Consider the following 23,233-nt stretch of genomic DNA (forward strand, 5'->3'; position numbering starts at 1 on the left):
GCTGGATTATACTGCTATTTAAATTTCTCCAGCCCTTCACGAAAGTTTCTGTAAAAGGTTTCCCAAGAGAACTCTCAGAATTTGACCAATCCCACCTGTTTCACATCTAGGGCCAAAATACAGATTACATGTGATGTGAGTAGGGCCACGTGTGTCTGGCTTCATTCTCAGACACATATTCACATGAACGCTAACCTTTAAAAACCTCTCAGTTAAAAATTATTTCAGTGTTTATTAATCAAACAAGAGAATGAAGGAGGGCATTCAGGTTTTCCTCCCACACTGTTTTGTTAGCAGAAATAGCTGCAGGGTGAGGGTTGTTTGCCCTTTCCTCAGGTTCATTGTGTCCATTCCTGGGCAATTTCCTGGAGGTGAAATTGTAACAGAAGGGAAGTCCTTCCTTACTCCTCACAGCCTTCCCCATGCGAACATGTGACTGAGAGTCCCGTGACCAACTTGTGTCACACACAGCATATGCTAGTCAGTATAATGTTGTCCAGCACTGAATCTACATAATTTTCTTCATGGTCTCTGTGCTTCACACTCATGGGATGAAGCGCCAGCGCCGATCCCCGATCAGTAACTGCAAAGTCCAGGATTTTTCGCTGCCGGACCCCAGTAGGCATGCGCGACAGCCCCAGTGCGCATGCCCACCCAGTGGGCGCAAATATCCCGCCAGTTCCTTCTTTATCACCACGTCAGATAGACTTGTTCTTCATTACTCCGGTCGGTAGTTATTTACCTTTTTCCTTCTCCGGGTTTCTCCTAGTTCCTGTTAAAAAAAAGAAAAAATTAGAGACTATTAGTTAGTTGTTTCAACCCTTAGGGGGGGTTTCCCCCACTCTTCTCCCACCATCCCTGTCTATTGAAAAGCACTGGGGTTTTTTTTAAGTGGTGCCTTAAGTGTGGGAGCAAGATCCCTCCTCCAGACAGACATTCTCTTTGTCTGCTGTGCCTTGGGGAAGGTCATCAGGTGAAATCCTGTCATAATTGCTCGAAATTTTCCAAGCAGACAAGGAAAAACCAAGCTGCAAGACTTTCAGCGGCACTGGTAAAATTGGCTCTTGCACCGCAGATGTCGACATCGGTGTTGACCAGCACTTCGATGGCCACCCCAGCATTGATATCGGTTCTGGTCTTGTTGTCGAGCCAACCGACCCAACCATTCCAAGGAGCCGACCGCCCCCACAAGCGCGCAAACTCAGCATCCCAGTCGGAACCATCGACCCCAGCCAAGAAGGCCAATGGGGCCCAGGACTCTCGCTCTGTTGAGCCCAGGAAGCATAAGGAGAAAAAGAGCTCCCTTTTGGGCTCTCTACGGCCCCTAGGGTCTTCACAAAGACCATGGTTGTGGTGGCTTTCCTTCCTCCAGGGTATCATCCTTTTCCCCCTACATAGACGATTGGTTGGTGGTTGCTGTGTCCGAAGCTTCTCTCAGACCGCATCTACAAGTGATTCTCAACCTTTTGAGTGCACTGGTAAATGAGAAGAAATCTCACCTGGTCCCAGCGCAAAGAGTTCAGTTTATCGGAGCGATTTTGGACACCACCCAGCACCTGGCATTTCTTCCAGATTTCCGAGCGTTGGATATCATCTCCCTGGTTCAACTCCTTCAGGCGGTGAGATGCGCTTCTGTTCTGCAGATCCAAAGTCTCTTGGGCCTCATGACGGCTACTACCAATGTTCTGCGCTTCGCAAGGCTGAGGATGCAAATCCTCCAGTTCTGGTTCATCAGGAATTACAATTCGGTGAGAGATCTCCCGTCCAAGATTCTGCAAGTTCCTTCGCTGGTGCTTCACTCTCTGGATTGGTGGAAGATGAAGTCCAATCTTTGCGGAGGAGCTCCATTTCATCTCTCCCTCCCCTCGCTCACAGTAACAATGGATGCCTTGTTGTGGGACTGGGGAGCGCACCTCGGAGATCTCTGCATAGGCAGCCCATGGCCCCTGTCGATGGCTCACCATCATATCAATTTTTTAGAGTTTATGGCAGTTCATCTGGCCTTGAGGTCATTTCTATCTCTAATCAACGGTCAGACCGGAGCTGTGATGTCGGACAACACAACAGCTGTCAGTTATATAAATAATCAAGGGGGGGACTGTGTCCAGAAGACTGTGTGCGTTGGAAATGCAGCTTTGAGAGACCTGCATAGCTTCTCAGACCTTCATTGTAGCCACCCAACTGCCCGGGGAGCTCAATGTTCAAGCGGACTCCCTGAGCAGGGGAGACATCTCCCATCATGAATGGAAGCTGAACTGGAGCTACCTCGAACCTCTGTTCCAGGAGTGGGGTCATCCCAGAATAGACGTATTTGCCACAGCAAACAATCGGAAGTGTGAACAATTCTGCTCCAGAGGAGGGACGGACCCAAGATACCTAGGGGATGGTCTTCTACTTCCGTGGGCAGACAAGTTCCTCTACCTGTTTCCTCCCTTGCCTCTTCTCACCAGAGTGCTTCACAAATTGGCCCAGGAGCATCCGGAGTGCATCCTAGTTGCTCCGTGGTGGCCTCGACAGACTTGGTTTCCTGTCCTCCTAGCCATGGCAGGGGGATGTCACCACAAGTTTCCGTCGGAACCGGACTTTCTTTTGGCTCAAAGTGGCCGCCTGTTTCACCACGACACCCCTCACCTCAAATTGACAGCTTGGAGGGTCAGCTTCTAGAATTCTCTGACAGAGTGCAACATGTCATGTTGAACAGTAGAAAGCTATCAACTCGCCACTCCTATGCGGAAAAGTGGTCTAAGTTCCTGTCTTTTTTGCGGAACAAGGGTATCAATGCACATTCTGCTGGTCTTGAGTTTGTGTTTGAGTTTTTACTATCTCTTGTTGATGCTGGACTTAATCATTCTTCGATTTGAGTATATCTGGCTGTCATCTTGGCTCATCACGACTCTGTGGATGGCGCATCCGTTTTTACCCACCAGCATACAAAACGTTTTTTGAAAGGTCTTCTGCGGCTTCACCTGCCATCTAAGATTCCTCCTCCTGCTTGGGATCTGACGTTGGTCCTGGACTGGCTATCGAGGCAGCCCTTTGAACCCTTGGCTACCTGCCCCATTGCATCTTTTAGGCTGGAAGACTGCCTTCTTAGTGACCGTCACTGCGGCCAGGAGGGCAGGTGAGCTAGTGGCTCTGTGGTGTGATGCTCCATACATTTCTTTTCAGGACAATGGGGTGTCCTTGGCCCCCGACATCTCGTTCCTCCCTAAGGTGCTGTCTAGTTTCCACCTCAATTTGGAAGTGTTTCTGCCTACTTTTTACCTTTCTTCTTCTGCGGAAGAGAGACGTCTGTACACCTTGGATGTTAAGAGGGTGTTGTTGTTTTTTGTGCATCGCACCAAGCCGTTCAGGAAGGATCCCAATCTATTTGTCTCCTATGCGGCCCCTAGGTTGGGTCTCAAGATCTCTTCACAGAGACTTTCTAAGTGGATTACGGAAGCCATTAAACTTTGCTACCTGTTGGCTAAGCATCCCTTGCCAGGGCCACTCCGTGCACATTCCACTAGGGCTATGGCTACGTCCACAGCATTTCTGAAGGGTGCTTCCTCGGCAGACATCTGTTTGGCTGCAACCTGGGCATCTCCTCATGTCTTCATCCGACATTATGCCCTGGATGTCCGGAAGCGTCGCAGAGCACAGCTGGGTACCCTGGTCCTTCAAGCTGCTACTTCTGCATAACCGCCAGCTCCCTCCTCCAGGTAAGCCTAGCTTGCTAATTTCCCATGAGTGTGAAGCACAGATACCACGAAGAAGATAAACAGGTTTTCTACCTGTAACTGATGATCTTCAAGTGGTCATCTACGCATTCACACTACCCGCCCTCCTTCCCCTCTGCTACCAGTCATGGTGCTCTTGATAGGTGGCGGCGGGAAGGAACTGGTGGGATATTCGCGCCCACCGGGTGGGCATGCACACTGGGGCTGTTGCGCATGCCTACCGGGGTCGGGCAGCAAAAAATCCTGGACTTTGGAGTTACCGATTGGGGATCAATGCTGGCGCTTCATCCCATGAGTGTGAATGCAGAGATGACCACTCAAAGATCATCAGTTACAGGTAGGAAATCTGTTATTACGAAGTCCTTGTGCTTAATGGGGAACGAAAACAACATGAGGAGTTTGTAGCACACATGCAAAAAGGGAGTTTTGTGCCTTCCAGATATATACCAGCTCTTTGGTATTTGAGACAACAGCAGACAGGGGAAAGTGGCTTTACCCCCACACCTCCCCCCCACGCACACAGTTTTTGTGTGCCTGACCATCCCATAAAGCCACAATAGGCTTCATTGTAAAAATCATGTTATTTAGAGTTATGGCAGACCTGCCTGTGTTTTTATAAGGTGTGATGTTTTTATCTTGTTAACTGTTATGTTATTTTAATGTGTTTACAATTTGTTTCAACCAACAGTTTCTATTCTAGTTATTCATTTGTATAAACTGTTCCAGACACTCATGCAGAGGGATACTTCAAGAATGAATTCCTATATCAAATGACTTCTCATAAAAGCTTTACTTGTGTCCCAGACCATTCTCGTATCAGTGCCTTTATTTAAAGTCAAAAAATTATTTCAGTTTTTTCTTCACAATCCTTCACAATCTTTTTGTCACAGTGCTTCATTTAGTCTCCATCTGAAAGTACTGGCTCTTCTTTTACAAATCAGACTTACAGGGCTATGATCCAAAAAGTCCTTGGTAAGATTTCTATTTTGGAGACCTTAGTAGATAAATCTCTAGAGATCATAATCATATCTATTCTTAAAAATGATCTGTGTCTCTCTGAAAAATAGGTATACTCTTTAGAGTTGCCATTATCCTTTCTCCAAATATCAACTAAACTATTCTCCAAATATCAACTAAACTCAAATAATCCATCATATTAATTTACCTTGCATGTTTAAAATATTTTTTCCTGAAAGTCTTATCTATTTGGGGAGAAATCACTCCATTCCAATTGCCCATCAAACACCAACTTTCATAAACCAAATCTGTTAATTATCCATAAATTGTTTATAAAACAGCTCCTTCTCATTTGGCGCATAAATTCCCATGACCATAGTCTTATGTCTAAATTGACTAACTCAGAACTATCAGGGATACACATATTTTCTATTTTGGATATGAAATCTTGAATATCCTTTATAAAAAAAATATTTGCTAACAAACAGCTTTAGAAAAATATCAATGTATTGAGGTAAGGGCTCCAAGATAGAGTCTGAGCCTGACACAATGGATCTCCCAGATGGTGGGAATCCAGACTTTTGTATTTTTGGTAGGACATAAAAAACCTGGAATTCTTGGGTATTCCTTTAATAAGAACTCGTCTATGTGTCCCATTGCAAGGGCATCATTATCCTAATTAGTCTTGAGATATATGCCTTTGGGTCCATATGGATAGTGGTATAACAAGACCTATCAATTGCCAATTTATCTCCTGACAATAATCACTAAGATTCATAACTACAACTGTGCACCCTTTGTCTGCTTCCTTAATAATTATAGTCTCATCCTCTGCTAAATTCTTTAAGACAGGGGTGTCAAACATGCAGCTCGGAGGCCAAATCAGGCCCGCAAGCAACTCACTGTCATCTGTTTCCTTCTCTCTCTCTTGCTTCCTTCTGCATCACAACTTGCTTTGCCAGGCTTGCTCAATCACACAGGAGCTACAGAGCAAAGCTCCTCCCTTGGGGAAGAAGTTGGGGAAGGAGAACTAGCTTTGCCAGGCTCTCTCAATTGCACAGCAGAGCTATTGAGCAAAGCCTCTCTTCCTTCTGTTGGCTGAGACTCAGCAAGCCAGTGAGGTGGAATAGGCTGAGTGTGTGTGTTTGTCTAAATCCTTTATAAAGTTTATATCTCCCTGACCTGACATTATATTTTATGACACACATGGCGCAGCCCAACAAGGTCAAGATCCAGCCTTCATAGCAAATGAGTTCGACACCCCTGCTTTAAGACCTCATATTCTTGTTTTGAGAGATTGTGCCATTTAGGGACAGCTGAATTCTCTACTTAAGTAATATCCCTAAGAAGCAGTCTTTCAAAAACTTGCAGTGAGGGGTCATTCAAAGATGGTATAAATGTTGATTTAGTTCTAAACTTATTGATAGTAAATTGACCAGTATCACCCAAAATATACATAATTTAAGTTGTCTAATTAGGTGGAATAAATCAACTCTCATTTGGAAAGCTAAACTCCTCATTGTTAGCAAACATAGGTGGAACTTGCTGAATACTAAGACCTCTTGGAATCCAATTAGCTTCACAATAGTCAGTCAAAGATACCACATGTAAATGGAACCTCATTATTTTCTTCTTAATAAATTGCAACTGAGCCCAATCATTATTAACATTAACAGATCACTCCTCCAACATTGTCGGTATATTTGGTAAGATACAGTAAATTTGCCTCCAAAAAAGCAAACATAACTAATATGAACATACATAAACAACAGATTAACCCCTCCATGACAGAAGGCAAGACACTTGTAAATAACAACAAAAAGCCATGTGGCTCCAGGGAGGAGAGTAATCAGATGAGATCAAAAAGAACAGTTCATAGGATCCAGCTCTGTTTGTTGACTCGGATGGTCTGAAGCTCTGCTCTTCTTCTGCCCTATTAAATTGCACTTCCACATGCTCAGGCACTCTTACAAGATGCTATACTTTTAAGGTACCCATCCTGAGTCTTTGGATCATGTGGGTTACAAACGGGAATAAATCTCTGGTCCACAGTTGCCCAAGGAGCTTTCATGGCAGAATGGAGATTCAAACTTGTCCCTGCCAGATCTTAATCTGATATACTAACCACAATACCACACTGGTTCATCATGGGAAGCAGGGAAAGGGAGTTATGTATGCAATAGAACTGATTATCTAAAGAGAAATTGCATAATTTGATAAAGTATTCACTATGATAGCGTTCATTACTTCCTACTTTTTTCAAAACCCTTTTATTATGTATCTATTTGCATGCTGCCAAACTATCTTGTTCAACAATATGCCAGTTTCAAGTGGAAGGTTTTTTTATTCACTGCTCAGGATAAATAATTCAAGAGTAATTGACTTTTCTTACACTATTTTGGAAGAGTTTTTGGTTTTGATCTTTGTCAGGGGATGGATGTAGAGAAGTGTTTTGCTTTTTTGGCAAAATGCACGCATAATTTCCATTTAACTCAAGGAGCAATATCAAATATATATGTGGTTTTTTAATTAAAGAACTGAGAAAGTTAACATCTATGACAGTGTCATCCCACTTTGTGAAACTTGCATTTATAAAAAGAACTATAAACAAACTTTAAAAGACACAGTATTTGGAGCAGTAATTAAGCATATACAACAACACATGTAACAATTAAGACCTGTTGTATTTGAGCAGACCAGGGCCTCAGTCATTCTGACTTCTACCTAGTCAGTCCCTTGAAGACGTATCAACTTTCAGCTCCACTCTGCATTGGCATGTTGCCTGCTCTTCACAGGAGTTTCTGGTATTCCTAAAATATTAATATGTAGTTTTATAGAAACTTCTACTTGCAGCTTCAGGCCCTCCAATCTCAGGGAAAATTCATATAACATCCATTTCAAATATTCACAACAACAATCAAAATACAGACTAACAGCCAATTAATATAAACACAATCCTCCCTTCCAGTGATCAATATAAGGGAGGAGGAGGAGATTGGATTTATACCCCAAGAAGTCCCAGAACAGCTTACAATCGCCTTTCCCTTCCCCTCCCCACAACCCTGTGAGGTAGGTGGGGCTGAGAGAGCTCTGACAGAAACCCGACTCTTTAGCTCTCCCTAGTGGACTCAGGGTTACGCACGCGTCTTTCATTGACAAGGGCAAGCAAAGTAACACTTACTTGCTTTGCACCAAGGTTTGATCAACAACAGAACAGCCACAGCTAATGTAAGCAGCAGCAACTTTGACAGCAGAAGAGGCACAGCAAACACAGCCACATTGCTTGTCTGTCCTGCAAATAGGAGAGAGATATATATTTACAGGTGTTAAGCATAGCATCACTTCCTATTCAGTGGGGTGTTCTGGTATTTAATTGTAGAAGAACCATAATCAGAAATGCTCTGCACCATCATGGCAGCATTATATCCTTCCAAGTCCATTAAAGTCAAAGGTCTAACTCTTCATAGGGATTGTACTAGTAATCACCAAAAATTAAATTTCTACATAATTTTTCTGAGTCTATATTTTGTTTCAGATTTTTTTCAAAGGTAACATTTCCCTCTGGGCTCTTTTACTTTTGACAGGATAGATTTCCAGTTCTACATAATTAAAAACAGGGCTTTTATTCTGGAAAAAGAAGTGCTGGAACGCAAGAAGGAAATGAAGGAGAAATACATGGATGCCCCTCCTGAATTTTTTTGAGAATTTTGTTTTCACAAAGAGATTCCAGAGCACCATTCCACCGCATTCCCCCAGGGGAAAAGCCCTGCTTAAAATATATATGGCAAACCTTAAATACAGCTAATCCAACCACAATTGTCAGATGTAATTATCTGTGGTCCCAGATGTAGATGACTCTATTGGCATAAAAAGACCCACGTAGTCATTTCTACAGGGCTCAGATACATCTCATGATGCAGGTAGGAATGTACCAGCCTAACCCACAAAAAGAATGGTGGTTGTGATATTGTAGGTGAGGAACAGAGCACATGCTTTGGATGCAGAAGTTCCTGAGTTTAAGGTCCGGTATCTCCAGTACAAAAAATTCAGGGATATTCTTCTGTGAGAAAAAAACCCCTTACAGAACATCATAGTCACCAGCCAGGTTGCCAGAATGCCTGGAGAAGTAACTCACATCTGGCCAGAGAGTGTGGGTTTGCCTAACCAGGCATGGAAGGGACTTGTACAGTACTAGAAGCCATAACGCTACTATGGCACTCAAAACCAGTGAAAGAGTGCTAGCCAGCAGAACAGATGGTTTCCTGTCACTCCGTGTGACGTCCATCTTGGCCGTGGAGCGGGAGAAGTTGAGATGCCAGGAGCTATGCAGGCGAGCGGTTTTCAGCACTAACCATGGAATCCACCGTGGGAGGCTAACACCACATGCAGCGATCTTCCTACCATGCCAGACTCCATTCCAGCGAAGCGAACAGCTCACATACTCGCCAGATGTCACATTTACATATGGCAATCAAACTTATCCCGGGTGTGGACAACTGTCCAACCGTCACAGTCTTTGTCCAACGGAACTCTAGACAAAGACTGGCGCCAATGGAAGATTGAAGAGGAGAAAGACCATCTCCACCCTGAGCCAGGTGTCTTTGTGTAGACTGGGTGTTACCTTAGGCAGCAATTTGGCCATCTATTGTCACCATTGCATCTAAGTTCAACCACTCCCATGTACCTCCACCCCAGTAGTTTCACCTTTTCTTTCCCTTGACAGCTACCCTGGAGCATCCCACCATGGCCCATGGTTATCTGGAGGTCCAATCAGGTAACCAGTGCCAAGTCCTCATTAGCCAGGAGCAGGCAGCCAATCAGGTGTCTCCTCCAAGCCAGCCATTGGCTACCGCACAAGTCCAGCCCTTATGGTCACTGCGGAGCCTCCCCTTTTTCTGAGGTCATGCACCAGCTGACCACTTTCCTCCTCCCTTGTACCTCCCATTCCCTGAGGGCCCAAGGTAGTCCTTATAACCTGTGGCTTAGCTACCCACAGGTGTGCCTCTAGTAGTATCTCAATTCCACTGTCTAGATCCATCCCCGATTCTAAGGCCAAGTTTCGGGTCCCCTCTCCCTCGTCCTCGCTCGTCGCCATTGGAGCCTTCCTTTGAAGACTATGATTGGTAATTATCACCCTGTTCGTTTACCCATGTGTTTCTCTATGTCTCTCTATTTTTCTTAGGACTATATGTATGATTTTATGAGTATTTTATCTTGTGTGTGAGATCTATATTTTCTAGAATAAATTCAAATTGCTTTTACTTAATTAGTGTCCCTGGCATATTTGAGCAATAGTTTCTGGACGTGGATCCTGTATACATAGACTCATCCCACCTCATAGAAGTTCCCTCCAGCCTGCACCCCAGGAAGTTTATCACCCTCCCTGCATCACTGTGGGTGAATCAGTTCTGAAGACAGTCCAGCAGTTCAGCTACCTGGGGTGCATCATCTCCTCAGATGCCAAGATCGACAAGGAGATTGACAACAGGCTGGCAAAGGCAAATCGTGCATTTGGCCGACTGCACAAAAGAGTGTGGAGCAACAAGCATCTGAAAAAAGGCACAAAGATCAATGTTTACAAAGCGGTTGTGATGACAACCCTCATCTACGGCTCCAAATCGTGGGTTTTATACCGTCATCACCTGCGACTCCTTGAGCGCTTTCATCAGCGCTGCCTTCGCACCATCCTCAACATCCACTGGAGTGACTTTGTGACCAACACTGAAGTCCTCAAGAGGGCGGAGGTTACAAGCATCGAAGCACTGCTGTTGAAGACGCAGCTGCGCTGGGCAGGGCATATTTCTAGGATGGAAAACCACCGCCTTCCCAAGATTGCTCTTTATGGCGAACTTTCCACCGGCCATCGAAATAGAGGGGCACCAAAGAAGAGGTACAAGGACTCCTTGAAGAAATCCCTTGGCACCTGTCGCATCAACCATCACCAGTGGTCTGACCTAGCCTCAGATCGCAAAGCATGGAGGCACACCATCCACCAGGCTGTCTCTTCCTTTGAGAACGCACGCATAGCTGGCCTTGAGGACAAAAGGAGATTGAGGAAGAATCGCACTGCTAGAGCACCAACCCTAAATCAGACTTTTCCCTGCAGCCACTGTGGCCGGACCTGCCTGTCCCGCATTGGTCTTGTCAGCCACCAGCGAGCCTGCAGCAGATGTGGACTACTGCACCCTTCTTAAATCTTCGTTCGCGAAGTCAAGCCGAGAGAGAGAGAGAGAGACTCATCCCTTTTAAAGTCAAGTGCCCACCTATCAATTCCCCAACCTCGGTTTTGAGGGCATTTCGGCTCACACTTCCACAGCCCTGATGCAGCAAGACCTACGACAAGTCAGAATATTCTGGATGGGCTGGATGAAGAGCCTCGCTCAGCACAAGGCAACATCATATGTTTTAAATATTGCCTAGCTATGTGGATTTCCTTTGCTGGATTAGGGATCTGCCTTTCAAGCATAACATCCAATGTAATGTATCAGTCCAGAGTAAGCCTGAATCTAGAAGGATGATATAGGCTAGAAGCAGGGCTTTTCTTTTTTTGAGTAGGAACACACAGGAATGCAGTTCCGGCTGGCTTGGCATCAGGGGGTGTGGCCTAATATGCCAATGAGTTCCTGCTGGGCTTTTTCTATTAAAAAAAGGCCCTGACTAGAAGACAAGGGACTCTCCCAGGTTGTGGCTCCAGGCTAGTTGGGATCTCACACAGGCCAAATAGCCAGAGAGGTGCACCACCCCCATGCCCTTCTGCAGCAGCACTACGCAGTACATGGAGCTGGGATCAAAGGTGACAAAACACTCAGAAGCAGACAGTGTAAGGCTGGAAGTGCAGGCATGAGTGTGAAAAAGGGATCAGGAGCAGTGGGCCCAGCCAGGATCCATGAGCCCTGGCAGCTACTCCCCCCCCCCCACACACACACACACGTATGCTGGGTTATCCATTAAAACTGGAAATCTCTCTTGCTCCTGGAAACTGTGCACTTACCTCTCAGTATGAAATTGAAATGAAGACTGTATTTGACTTCTGCAAATCTGTTTTCAACTTTGCATTTATATTCTCCCAGTTCATTTTTTGAGCTGACCATGAAGTGAAACTCAGCTTCTTCTCCCCTTTTGTTCTTGCTTACAGGGGGTAGACAGATGCCTTTTCCTTTATATAATGTGTACTTAATTGGCAGAGAACCAGTCCTTGAGAAGCACTTCAGTATCGCATTCTCATCTATGGTGATCTCTTATGGGGAGCTGTAGATCATAGGATGAGACATAGTCTCTGAGCAAAAAAAATAAAAATAAAAGGGCACATCAGCAGGAATCTACCATTAACTTTCCAGCACCACCTTCCAGGATGCTGGCTGAAGTTAAAAGGAATGCAGCTCTCTCTAAGTCTTACTACTTATTCGCATCCAGAGCATTCAGCGTCATTATTGGGGGGTTAGCGTGGGGAACAGCCTCAAGGAGATCACTTTCTGTAGCCTGCAGAGAAACTGAAGCAAGCCACCTCCTCCTACCCTGAAAGTAGGGTTGCTGGATCTGGGTTGGAAAACACCTGGAGATTTTGGGGGTGAATCTGGGAGAGGGTGGGGTTTGGGGAGGGGAGGGCCCTCAGCATGGTACGCTGCCATAGAGTCCACCCTTCAAAGCAGCCATTTTCTCCAGGGGTACAAAAATATCAAAAATATTGTGCAAGACACACACTCTTGAATAGTTTATACAATATTAAGTAAATTGTATTGTGTCATATAATGAACAGCCTACAAAAGTAGGCATACATTCATACAATCAGAAATTAAAGCCAAACAAGAGTCTCAAATACAGTGTTTCAGGGAGGACCCCTCACAGTCTCTTAATTTTCCAAATAGAGTACTAAGTCTCAATAATAAAGTTCCACAGGAGTCCTTCCGTTGCTTGTTGGCTTCTGAAGGAAAAAATCTTGCCTTCACGCAAACTCCGGCTTGGATTGCATTCCGCTGCTCCTGCAGCTTCCTCGTAAGCCAACTGAAAATTCCAGCCAAGTTCTCTCTCAAATGCCCATTTCAGTATCTGGGCGTTTGAGGGAGAACTTGGCTGGAATTTTGGACAGGAGCTCCCAGGAGCAGAGCTCCGGAACCTCTACATTTTATTGTGCTCTTTCATTCCTATGCCCCCCCCAAAAAAACCTTGTTTCTGGGCTCCATTGTTCAAACCCCCTGTGAGAATTTTGCTGAACTCTAAGATTTGACAGACTTTCTAATATTTCCCCACACACACAAAAAATGGAAAAATAACTAAAACATATAAAGCAGACAGATGGAAATCTTCATCATGCCACTGTGGCCACATAGGAAAAAGTAATTTTAAAAGTATGATGGGATCACGGGAGTAAGGTTTTATGATGACAATTATAATTCAAGAAGCATTTTAAGGTAGATGCTGAGCTGATATAATTTAGCATACCTTCTGGTGATGTCAAGGGTGTGTGGCATATGCAAATGTGCTAAAGAGCTCCAGCACCTCTTTTTCTACAAAACGATGCTAAATGTGCTAAAGATCATTCTACAAAATGATCCTTGCCTGCAATGTTCCCTCAAGCTGCTTTGTGAAAGACTATAGCATAGCTGGGCTGGTGCCCATATGAACAGGAAAGTCTGGATCTTCCCAGTCTTGTTTACATTGGCACCATTTCCCCTGCCCCAGTCCCTATGGCTGCTGTGCACTTTTCCTCTCATGTGCATGCACACACACTGGAGGACTTTAAAAAAAATTCCCACCCTTCATTTTTTTTTAATAACAAGCAAGCTCATGGGTTTATTGTGTGCTCCAAAATACCAGCAAATTCACATCAGGTGCCAGTAATAACCTGTAATGAAATCAATTATTCCTGTGGCACTTTTAAAGGTATGCTTGTCCTGCTTTAAATGTTACCACTTGGCCATGCTGGCTGGGGCTGATGGGAGTTGTCGGCAAAAAACATCTGGAGAGCCAACGTTCCCTACCCCTGCACTAGCCCCTCTAGCTAGCTCACACGATAGCTCTCTCTGCTTGCCTTAAGGAGGAACTGGGTAAGAAAATCATTTATTAGCAACTCAAGAGAGGGTGAAGAGGTTAAAAATTGGGGGGGGAGGGCATAATTCCAAATGCTAAACTTTAGGGGTGGGTGGGTGAAAAACTTAAAATATACTTCAGATAGACCAACATTTCCTAAATGATGCAAAAAATGCACAAAGGATGGAATGGGATTGTAAAGCCACCTTCCAATATGGCTATCAATTGGGTCTCCACTTTGGAGTTTCTGAACTGGGTAGGACGATGGCATCAATTTTTTAGAGATACAGGGACATTCAGAACTGCATTTCTATAACACACACAAGCAAAGAGAGTTTCAGGTGAATGTACAGTTAGAGCAATGTTATAGAGAGATGCTACTAATCGCATTCTGGTGAGGTGCACATCCAGCCTTTCCTGCTGGGTCAAACTCAAGAGAATCTGATTTCCCCACCCCAAAATGAAGACACCAGGTAAAAAGCATGGGTTAACCAGGGGTTTATTAATTACAACATGAACTGCACTTCAAATTCACTCTCATCCATTATGCAGGTGATTCACTGTTGCTCCAAGCTTGATCCGGCCACGGTACATTCCTTCTGATCCTCACTTGCATCAAACTTGCTCAGAGAGATGCTTCCCATCTACCCCGTGTCCCCATTCTATGCCATGGACAATTCAAGTGCTGATAAGCAGCACCAAGGAATTAACTCCCCCCCTTCCCGCCCTCTGGGACCATAAAGCCCCCAGTGGCTGGTTTGGGTGCCTCCCCTGCCACTATCTCTGAAGAAACCTGCTTCTCTGGCTTGCTTGGGGAAAAATCAACCTCAGGCCTGCTTTGTACCATTTTATTGCTGTCTTCCACTAGATGGCGCCACTAAGCCATCTAGAGGGACTAAAATCAAAGTTTTTACACAACGAAACAACACGTTGGTCTCCTGTTATGATTTTAACAGGGGTGTAAAATTCTCATATTAATCTGTTTTTAGTAGAAAAATGTTGTTTCAAGTGGACCTTTAAAAAAAACATAATGGGTCTTTGTCAAACGTGTTGAGCTTGCTGTTTAAGAGGAAGGAAGACATCAAAATAACCTGTTTTTTCACTTGCTTGATGTTTAAAAGTTTCCCTCTTTTCATTTGCCTCCACTCTGATAGCTGTTACTCATATATATATATATAAAATACAGTGCATTTCCTTGTGATATTTTTGGTGCTGGGAGAAGCAGCATACTTATTATGAAGCTGAGTATATTTATTTCATTTTTTGTTGTTCAGTCGCACAATCGAGTCCAACTCTTTGCAACCCCATGGACAAAGTCATGCCACGCCCTCCTGCCTTCCACCATCCTCTGAAGTTTGCTCAAATTCGTGTTAGTTACATGAGTAACACTGTCCAGCCATCTCATCTTTGCCGTCCCCTTCTTCTTTTGCCTTCTGTCTTTCCCAGCATCAGGATCTTCTCCAGTGAGTGTTTCCTTCTCATTTGGTGGCCAAAGTATTTCAGCTTCAGCTTCAGCATCTGACCTTCCAGGGAACAGTCTGGGTTGATTTTCCTTAGGACTGACTGATCTGCTCTTCTTGCAGTCCAAGGGACTCTCAAGATTCTTCTCCAGCACCACATCTCAAAAGCATCTATTCTTCTGCGCTTGGCCTTCCTTATGGTCCAGCTCTCACAGCCATAAATTGCTACTGGGAATACCATCACTTTGACTATATGGACTTTTGTTGGCAGGGTGATGTCTCTAATTTTTGTTATACTGCCCAGGTTCACCATAGCTGTCCTCCCAAGGAGCAAATATCTTTTAATTTCATGGCTACAGTCACCATCTGCAATGATCTTGGATCCCGGAAATATGAAGTCTGTCACTACTTCCATATCATTCCCTTCTATTTGCCAAGGTGTGATGGGGCCGGATGCCATGATCTTAGTTTTTTTGATGTTGAGTTTTAAACCTACTTTTGTGCTCTCCTCAACAAGAGGTTCTTTAGGTCCTCCTCACTTTCTGCCATTAGAGTGATATCATCTGCATATCTGAGGTTGTTGATGTTTTTCCCAGCTATCTTAATTCTGGCTTCTGCTTCATCCAGGCCAGCATTCCACATGATGTACTCTGCATATAAATTAAATAAGCAGGGTGACAGAATACATCCTTATCGAACTTCTTTTCCTATTCTAAACCAATCAGTTGTTCCAAATCCCATTCTGACAATTGCTTCTTGGCCCTTATACAGGTTTCTCAGGAGACATGTGAGGTGGTCTGATATTCCCATCTCTTTAAGGACTTGCCACAGTTTGTTGTGATCCACACAATCAAAGGCTTTAGTGTTGTCAATGAAGCAGAAATAGACGTTTTTCTGATACTCCTATGCTTTCTCCATAATCCATCGAATATTGGCAATTTGATCTCTAGTTCCTCTCCCTCTCCGAAACCCAGTTTGAACTTCTGGTAGTTCCTGATCTACCTGAAGCCTAGCTTGTAGGATCCTTAGCATGACCTTGCTGGCATGTGAAATAAGTGCAATGGTGTGACAGTTTGAACATTCCTTTGCATTACCCTTCTTTGGGATTGGAATATAAACTGAACTTTTCCAATCCTGTGGCCACTGTTGCATTTTCCAGATTTGTTGACATAATGTGTGCATCACTTTAACAGCATCGTCTTTTAGGACTTTGAATAGCTCAATTGGGATACCATCATCTCTGCTCACTTTGTTGTTAGTAATGCTTTCTAAGGCCCATTTGACTTCACACTCCAGGATGTCTGGCTCAAGGTCAGCCATTTCACTGTTATGGTTTTCAAAGACATTGAGATCCTTCTTGTATAATTCTTCTGTGTATTCTTCCCACCTCTTCTTGATCTCATCTGCTTCTGTTAGGTCCCTTATTGTCCTTTATCATGGTCCCTTTTGTCCTTTATCATGGCCATCTTTGCATGAAATGTTCCCTTGATTTCTCCAATTTTCTTGAAGAGATCTCTTGTCCTTCCCGTTCTATTATTTTCCTCTATTACTTTGCATTGTTCCTTCAGGAAGGCCTCCTTATCTCTCCTTGCTTTTCTCTGGAAATCTGCATTCAGTTGGGTGAATCTTTCCTTTTCACCTTTGCCTTTCGCTTTCCTTCTTTCCTCAGCTATTTGTAAAGCATCAGACAGCCACTTTGCTTTCTTGCATTTCTTTTTCTTTGGGATGGTGCTGATTGCAGCCTTTTGTACAATGACATGAAACTCCATCCATAGTTCTTCAGGCACTCTGTCTATCAACTCTAGTTCCTTAAACCTATTCTTCACTTCCACTGTATATTCATAAGGGATGTGATCAAGGTCAAACCTGAATGACCTAGTGGCTTCCCCAGTTTTCTTCAGTTTAAGTCTGAATTTTGCAATAAGTAGCTCATGATCTGAGTCGCAGTCAGCTCCAGGTCTTGTGACTAAGGTCAGACCTGAATGGCCTAGTGGCTTCCCCAGTTTTCTTCAATTTAAGCCTGAATTTTGCAATAAGTAGCTCATGATCTGAGCTGCAGTCAGCTCCAGGTCTTGTTTTTGCTGACTGTAAGGAGCTTCTCCATCTTTGACTGCAGAGTATATAATCAATCTGATTTCTGTGTCACCCATCAGGTGATGTCCATGTGTAGAGTTGCCTTTTAGGTTGTTGGAAGAGGGTGTTCGCTATGACCAATTTGTTCTCTTGACAAAACTCTATTAGCCTTTGACTGGCTTCATTTTGTTCTCCAAGGTCAAACTTGTCAGTTGTTCCAGTTACCTTTTGACTTCCTACTTTGGCATTCCAGTCCCCTGTGATGAGGAGGACATCTTTTTTTGGTGTTAATTATTTCATACCCCCTTTTTGTTGCGAATAATCATGCTGAGGATCACTCCCCCCATCACATGTAAGCTTGCAGAAGAGATTCTGTGTTGCATCTTGGTGTGAATGAATCCCATCAACCACACCCCGCCCAAGTATTAGATATATATGTAGTCAGCTAAGGGTCTTGGTGTTCTCACTTTACCATTCTTCCAGAATACGTTTTTGCACAGTAGTCCCTTCAAGCTGCCTCATGGGAGCAATTTTTATTGGGTCACCATGCAACACAGAATGTTGCTTTAGCCTATGTACCTGTCTTTTTTTTAATGGATCTGTCTATTCTAAGGAAGCCATTCTATGCTGCAGTGTGGATGATAAGAAACTGAGAACTCATTGCTAGAAGTATGGCTCTCCATGTTCTTTTCCCCTAGCTTGCCTGCCCAGGTGATGGAAAAGGAAACCAAGAAGTGATGACAGCAACGAGTTAGTTGGTTAGCTAGTTTACCTTTATTGGCATTAAAAGATCATTAAAATAGATAAAGAGTTGAGCATAGAATGAGTCATAGATTAAAATCATCCATATTAAAATATCACAAATTTACAATATATGACAGCTACTATTTTTCTACTACAGAAGCTGAAGCTCGCATCCCAAATGCTTTCAGCTTCGTTTTCCTGCTTGTATTCCCTTTCTCCTTCTGCATCTGAGCTCTTTCCTGAAACAACTCAACCCATTTTTCTTACATAGCTAATGCAAATAGTTTTGTTTGCTGGGTATCTTATTCTGGGAAGCAAAATTTATTCATTCCCTCAGTATATACAAGGATAGATGATGGAGGTCTCTGAAGAACTAGCAGTCTCCCCCACAAAGATTCCTACACAGACACATGCATCACTCAGACCCCCAATTCAAGCATTATATGAAAACAAATCCCCTGACTTGCTGAGAGGCAAAGGTGAACAGACTCCCAGGATTTATCTTCTCATCCTTGCCCTATCCCAGAACTTGCCACTGGATTCAAACCTCACTGCCCTAGAAAGATCTGCTATGTACCAATTTACAGCCTCCCACTAGATGGTGTTGTTCTGCAATTAAAATAAAGGTTGTAAATTTTAGTCCCAAATGCTTTTAAGTGGAGGTAAAACTGTTCCTGGCAAATTTTAGCTATTCCTGGCTAACTGTGTGTTTTCAAATTTGTAACCTGTGTGTTTTTAAAATATGGTTAATAGATTGTTGTGTTTTGTGTCCTTACACCTTGATGTTGTATTGTTAACCTCTTTGAGTCTCAGGAGACAAAGGGGTGGGCTATGCATTTAAAAAAAATAAATAAAAGTAATTATAATAGAGATAAAATGCTCTTGCTTGCTCCTCCGCTGCTAGCCTGGAGAGCCAATTTGATGTAGTGATTAAGATTATAGGATAGCTATTAATGGACTCTAATCTGGAGAAGCTGGTTTGCCAACTGCCGAGTGGCCTTGGATCAGACACAAGTTCTTAGCAGACCTGTTCTCTTGAGAGCAGTCTTCTGACAGCTTTCTCAGCCCCATCTACCTCACAGGGTGCCTATTGTGGGGAGGGGAAGGGAAAGAGATTATAAACCACTCTGAGACACTGAGTGAAGGGTTGGGTATAAATCCAATTTCCTCTTCTTCTTCTTCTTCTTCTTCTTCTTCTTCTTCTTCTTCTTCTTCTTCTTCTTCTTCTTCTTCTTCTTCTTCTTCTTCTTCTTCTTCTTCTTCTTCTTCTTCTTCCTAGCACTTTATTTATGAACAGGGACTCTGGACTTTTAATGGTAGTATTGCCAACAGAAGGCAACTGTATCCCATAAATTGATCTCCATCCAGTTTAAAGATCCCCAGAAACACACACACAGAGAGATTGTACCACTGCAAAGGATATTGTGATGCTCCACTGAAATTCCTCCCTCCTGCAACTGAAGAGTATTAAATCTAGTCCTGCCCTCTGGAGACACAAAGAAAAAGTCCATATTCTCTTCCATTTGACAGCCTTTCAGGTATTTAAAGAGAGTGCAATCATGACTCCCCTCAGTCTTTTCTTCTCAAGCTGAACATGCATTTGTTCCTTTCAGTTTTTCCTCATAGGGTTTGTTTTCCAGAATCCTGACCATCTTCATTACCCTCTTCTAATCCCACTCCAGTTTTCATGATCTGTCTTTAAACATAGTGTTCAGAAGTAAACCTCATCGCCAGGTGAGGCCTGGAGACCTCTCAGAATTACAGCTGATCACCAGACAATGGATATCAGTTCTAATTAAGGAAATAGCTGCTTTGGGAGGTGAAAACTATAGCATCCCATCCCTGTTGGTGTCCCTTTCTTCCCTATACCCTGGTTTCCCAAGGTTCCACCCCCATATATCCAGCAATTCCCCAACCTACCTGGCATGCCTATCTGGAGTACTGTGTCCCACTATCAGCATTACTAGTTTATTTGTTCCTGGTCTTACTACTGGCTTCTCCTTCTGTAATAGGCCAAGCACTGTGAAATTATGTGAGTATTAATAGCCATCCTATGATCTATACAGGGAATAAATTCACAGAACTGATCTAGGGTTGACAGGTCTGTGTTGGAAAACACCTGGAGACTCTGGGGGCGGATCCAGCAGAGGGTGGGGTTTGGGGAGGGGAGGGGCCTCAGCATTGTACAGTGCCCTAGAGTTCACCCTTTAAAGCAGCCATTTTCTCCAGGGGAGCTGATCTCTGCCAGCTGGAGATCAGTTGTAAAGGTGGGAGAACTCCAGGTCCCACCTGGAGGCTAGCAACCCTATTTTCCCATTGCCAGCCCTGCCAAGAGCCACCATAGGCCCCAGACAAAGTTTCACTCTGGACACCCTTGCACTACCCAAACCCAGCCAATATCATATGCAAATAAATCACACAAAGCTTTAACAAAGCAGCTGCTTGTGTTGAGTCTGAACAGACCATGTGGTCATAAAGTTACACAGAGATATAGTTTCAAGTGGAAACGAAACAAATACTATTTTATTACAGAAATAACATGTCTGATAGTGTAGGGTGAGAGACAGAGCAAGGGTGGGGAACCTTTTTTCTGCCAAGGGCCATTGGGATATTTATAACATCATTTGCTGGCCATACAAAATTATCAACTTAAAAAACAGTGCTCTGCCATGGGAGAACGATTCAGACCAGAAAAATTAATCCAAATAATTGTTTTTTTATTTGACATCACGTGGGGAGAGCCTAAATCAGCATGCACGCACACACAGCAGCCTGCCATCCTAGGAAAATGCCTAGGTCCAGGCATATTAGACCACATCCCCTAATATTACACACTCATTAGCATATCAATCCACACCATCTGAGATAATCATGTGCAAATTGAACTGGTGGTAGCTGGCTCCCACCCCCTCACCCCTGCCAGACCTCCCTCCCTCTCTTCAGCTGCTCCCAACAGACCGTTAAAGGCACCCACATGCCCCAGCAGCAGTCCTTCACAATGCCCATGAGAGAGGGTGGGGCTCAGCCCAGCAATCCTCGAGAGCCAGACCAAATGATCTCAAGGGCTGTAAATGGCCCTCTGGCCTGACGTCCCTCACCCCTGAGACAGAGAAAGGTCCTTCGCTATCTACCTGGCAGAAGGGGATGGATGCAGAGGGGAGCACCCTGCAGCAGTGGATGACAGAAGGAAGACAGTGACAGAGCAAGAAGGAAGTTACTTTTCCCTAGGAGTGTTCATCTGCACTTCATAGGAAGACTGTGACAATAGAGAATAAACAGGAAGATGCCTTGTGTGTACCTGTCTGCCCTGCCTACTCTGTGGTCACTTGCTTTTGGAGGTCTGCAGTACAGGGGCATCGTACCAGGTACTTCCAACATCACATGATGCTGTCGGCATGAATGGTCTGCTGACTGGTGAGTTAGCTGCTGGAGGTCGCAACTATGGCGACATTTGAAAAGGTGCAAAGGGAGTGGAAACAAAAGCATCTTACCCTGCTGTATTGTGGGCCTGGTCATTCTTAAATTACTTTAAATGGCAGCAGTACCCTTGGGTAGGGTTGCCAACCTTCATATGGCATCTGAAGATCTGGAATTTCAAGTGATGTCCCGATCACAGAGATCAGTTTCCCTGGAGAAAATGGCCACTTTGGGGGGAGGAGCACTGTGGCATTGTACCCTCCTGAGGTCCCTCTGCTTCCTAAACTTTACTATCTCCAGGTTTCAACCCCAAAATCTCCAGGCACCTCTCAACCTAGATCAGGCAACCCTATCCATGAGTCATAACTGTGGATGCTATTACATCTAGTTTATAAGAACATAAGAGAAGCCATGTTGGATCAGGCCAGTGGCCCATCCAGTCCAACACTCTGTCACACAGTGGCCAAAAAACCCAAACAAACAGGTGGCATCAGGAGGTCCACCAGTTGGGCCAGTTAGTTAAGGCCCGTGTTTTGCCTGAAAGACTAGTGGAATTTTTACAGGTGCAAATCTACTTGTATTCAAAACAATTACAGATGTATTCCTCTTCCATTAAAGGCTACCCAAAACGCATAGAATGTTGGCCATCTGTCATGATGCCCTGTTCTGCCCCAAGGTCTCAGTTTTCACTCTTTCTGCTGCTTGACTCTGGAGAAGTGGATTGGCAGCAGGCCAGCCTTTCAAAGTTGTGCAGTAAGTATATTTAAAGAACATCAGGATAAAGAACATAAACATCAGGCTAACAAGCCTGCAAGGTACTTCCTGGTCATTTATTACTATGGCTACTGTGTTCTCTCCCCTCCCCGCCATAAAATGGTGACTAGGATCCATGCTGAAGCTTGTTCCCCAGAATATTTCCTTCCTGTTTCCTGTTGCAAAATACCATCGAAATGTAGGTAATAGACTGTAGCACAGGTTGTGCCTGAAGCTATATAGGCTTTGGAAGAACACTTCCCATTGCGTTCAATAGAAACAAAAGAGACTTTATGTAAACATAAAAAGCTTTGAGAACAAAGTCACGACTTATTAGACTTCCTTGATTTATGTTGCCAAGGCTTGATGTTTATTGGAGCTTTAAGTACACGGGTTTTAAAGTGAACTTGGGATTCTTCTTTTTCTGTGTGTATTTGATGTACCAGGGCTTTTTTTCTGGAAAAAGAGGTGCTGGAACTCTCAGGTGGGAAATGAAGGAGAAACACCCAAAATTCTTTGAAACAACAACATTAAAGTAGATTTACTTCTACTTTAAAGCAGTTTCCAAACTTTAGACATGTCACCAGCTTCCTCAGTTTGGAGCATGCTTTTGGTGCCTAACCCCAAATGATGATTGTGAAGCAACTGTATTTTAACATACTTTGTTGAATCAAAGACTGTCATGATTCCCTGGTGCCCCTCATGAACTCTTAGACATTTTTTGAGAATATTGTTTCCACAAAGAGCTTCCAGAACTCCATTCCACCACATTCTCACAGAACAAAAAGCCCGTGGTATAACAAACTAGCATAGCTACCCCACGGGATTTTGTCCCTTCTTATCAAAATGAACTCTCACAAAATATAATGCATATCTCTTAAATGAGAACTGTGTTTCCCTCATTCTTCAGATTTTATCTGACCCTCCTCTTATTTCCCTTCCATCCACTGTATTTCTGTCATTCCAGTCTTATTTCTTTAAAACATGGAACATCATGGATCTGAAGAGGCTGATTTGAAATACATTGTACCCAGAGGGGCTTCCGGGGTTGGAACATGGTGAGCTGACCTGTCTGTCACAGAG

Source organism: Heteronotia binoei, chromosome 13 (genome assembly GCF_032191835.1).
Source record: "Heteronotia binoei isolate CCM8104 ecotype False Entrance Well chromosome 13, APGP_CSIRO_Hbin_v1, whole genome shotgun sequence".
NCBI lineage: Eukaryota > Metazoa > Chordata > Lepidosauria > Squamata > Gekkonidae > Heteronotia > Heteronotia binoei.